The sequence below is a fragment of the Dendrobates tinctorius genome, unplaced genomic scaffold (genome assembly GCF_039654945.1).
Source record: "Dendrobates tinctorius isolate UK_male_01 unplaced genomic scaffold, ASM3965494v1 ptg000049l, whole genome shotgun sequence".
Classification (NCBI taxonomy): Eukaryota; Metazoa; Chordata; class Amphibia; order Anura; family Dendrobatidae; genus Dendrobates; species Dendrobates tinctorius.
Window position 1 is genome coordinate 6,173,155 of NW_027361717.1, and position 3,466 is coordinate 6,176,620.

At 36.7% G+C, this 3,466-nt stretch overlaps 1 pseudogene; it reads right to left on the reverse strand.

Moving 5' to 3' along the window:
• Positions 1–306: 306 nt before the first annotated feature.
• LOC141091195 (uncharacterized) lies at positions 307–3,033 on the reverse strand (annotated as a pseudogene).
• Positions 3,034–3,466: the final 433 nt, after the last annotated feature.

Consider the following 3,466-nt stretch of genomic DNA (forward strand, 5'->3'; position numbering starts at 1 on the left):
ACTTTGCTATTATTCAACATTTCATAATATTGCATGGATTGAATTACTTTTTAAAATTTATTGAGGTTATATAAAGTGCAAAAAAAAAATTAAAAAAAATTGACACACACATAGCACATACACCAATAAATAAGCAGTCTGTAAAATTTTCACACATGGATATTTTGCCATGGAACAAGACTTTCATGTATGAAATAATTCGCAAATTTATCACGAATCCTCATTATCTCAACTGTAGACCGAACAGTAGTCGAATCAATGCTCATGAGGTTCAACTCACAGTCATTGGGGTCAACCAGCAGGGGTTCATGTCTGGACACAAAATTGCGCAGGCAGATGCATGCCTTCACTACACGGTCCGCATTTTCAGGTTGTAGTTGCATGCAAGTTAGTAAGATACGCCATTTTGCAGTCAAAATACCATTTTCAATAAACTTTATTAAATTTTCACAAATTAACAGTAATATTGTTTCATCATCATTACAATGTAGATTACAATATAGCAGTAAAAAATTATTTCAAAAGTAACCATTAGGGCTATCTTAAATAATTTAAGTATTTAAACTTAGTAACAGTAATATATGTATGTATATTAACATCCAATGAGATGCAATTATAAATACACTAACAGTAGTATGAAAATCGTAATACTGTTTCTATTAGAGAGGATAATATTTATTCAACCAAAATATAAAATTGTTATATATTATTTTACTAATTATACAGTGGAAGGAGAATGGACAGACTTTAGGCCAAATTATTACTAGAGGCGAAATCCGCCCAAGATTTCCATCTCTTATTAAATTTTGTAAGATAATCGTTTGCCAGAGCATGACTCTTCTCGTATGAGTACTGTAGCGACATTTTGGATAAAGGAATTGCATTTTCATTCCACAAGGATGCAATGGCGTTCTTAGTTACCAAAAATAAATGAATAACCGTTGGAATGCGAAAAGGATGGATTACATCAATACCTATAGACAATAATGCCATTTGTGGAGATATAATAATTTTTTGTTTAGTCAATGTTTCAACTATTCTAAATATTTCTAACCACAGCAGTTTAATCTTAGGGCATTCCCAAAATAAATGTAGCAAGGTACCTGGAAAGCCGCATTCTTTCCAACAATCGGGAGACCTGTCTGGAAAAATTCTGGCTAGTCTCATAGGGGTAAAATACCACGTAGAGACTAATTTGTAAAAAGACTCATGCAAGGAAGCACATATGTTGGATGAATATGTGAGTTGAAAGGCTTGTTTCCACTGCTCTAGAGGGATCTGCACATTTAGATCTTTCTCCCAATTTATCATAAATAGTGTTTTCTCCGAGGTTTCAGGATCATTTAAAAGCTCGCAAATATTTTTCGTTTTCCAGTAAAGGTTGATCTCAAAATTAAATAGTAATCGGCTAGTTGCCTCTGTAGTATATGATTTCCTTATCAAGAACTTCGAAATATATTTCTTTAGTAAAGAAACAAGAATTAAATCCGGAGAAGAAAACCCATATTGAGTCATTAAGGTCTTGCTGCTTTTAAATTTTTTACCGTTATGTAGATCGCTTACTAGTTTAATATTAGATTTTTTCCAAGAAGTCGGTAGTTCCTAGTCTATTAGCAAACCAAAAAAACTCAAAGAAACATTCTTAAGCTGTTCATATCTCAATTTTTTATTTTTCTGAGTTTGAGGTTTAGCCAATTGTTTCCACGCTACTAGAGTAGCAGAAATTGTTGGAGAATCGTATTGTATTGGAGTGGAAGACATGAGGCAGTCCAGGATCGACCTTAGCAATGAAACCTTTTTAGCTTGTAGTCTCTCAATTTCTGCCCATGCTGGGGTATTATTTGTATTAATCCAAAAAATAGACTGTTTAATCAAACTAGAATAATAGTAGTTGATTAAATTGGGAAGTGCCAGGCCGCCGTCCAGTGCAGTCAAAATACCAAAGGTAAATTCCACACAAAGTCTTGCCCGGCTCAAGTGATAATTAAAAATGTGTCTTGCGTAGTTTAGACTACGGCTTGAGTATGGCTTTAGGAGATTTCGTCCAAGTTGGAACGCCTCATCCCCAACTAAAACATAGGGCAAACTTGGGCCTTCGTTGCCCTGAAGTGGTCGTGTTGAGGGTATGTTGAAGCTATTGCTGTACAAACATTTCCCCATGTTGGACTCTTTCAAGACTCTGGAATCGTTCGTCCGTCCATATGCACCGATATCCACAGCGATAAACCGGTATCTAGCATCCGCAATGGCCATTAATACAATGGAAAAGTATTTTTTGTAGTTCTAGTACAGGGATCCACTATGCACTGGTTTCTGAATCCGAATGTGCTTCCCGTCCACGACACCAATGCAATTCGGGAAATTAGCCACATCCTCAAAATTTTTGGAAATCGTTAGCCACATTTCTGATGTCGGGGTTGGTAGCACAAATGGTTGTAAGTTGTTCCAAATGGCATCACACGTTTCCCAAACTATTTAGCAAATGGTCGATTTCCCCAGCCGAAATTGAAAATGCAGTGACGCAAAAGTTTCTCCCATAGACAGATATCTATCGACAATACAAAAAAAAAAATAGCACTATGGACATATTGTACAGATTTTTAAGGACAATGAAAATAAAGGCAAGTTAAAGAACTAGGACAATTGGCAACGTGTAGAAAATTAAAAGACATGCACCACGATAAATTACATCCTGTCTTTGTCAATAGAACAATGTTAACAAACGGATATTTACCTCAAAGTCATGACTAAACGTTGTTTCGCACAAATACTTTCACGGAAAGTGATGCGTTGATGATGTATCTCATCCTTCACATGTGAGAGCAGAATATCAAAGGTTTCGATGGACATCTGCAGATAAGGTTGAAATTTGAAGGGATGATCCCGAAGCTAAACATACAGGGTGTGAAAGGCACCATATGTATTCCGGAAAAAATTCACTTCATGGATCCAACATCTCATTTAGGAAATATGCCTTCTCTGCCGACGTCGCAGCTGCATCAAGCGAAATCTAACAAGCTCAGACACAAACATCTTGCTTGCAGCAGAAGTTCACTCAATGTTTCCAAAATGGAGACTGTGAGTCCTCCAAGACCTTAGCTGACAAAAGGCCAAAAAAAAAAAAAGAACAAGTTTATTGACAGTGCCTGAAGGCAGATAAGCGGATGCTTCATGAATGGACATCAAAATGACATAAACGCAGTCACATGCGTTAACGCGAAGCCAAATTTAGACAAAATATGGCTCATTTCAGCACATCCGTTTAACGGATCCGTTAAACGGATTGTACTAAACGCAATATGAACCTAGCCTTAGAATCATAGAATGGTAGAGCTGGAATGGACCTCTTGGGGCATCTGGTTCAACCCCCTGCTCAATGCAGGATTCAATAAATCATCCCAGACAGATGTCTGTCCAATCTTTGTTTGAAGACTTCCATTGAAGGAGAACTCACAACCTCTCATGG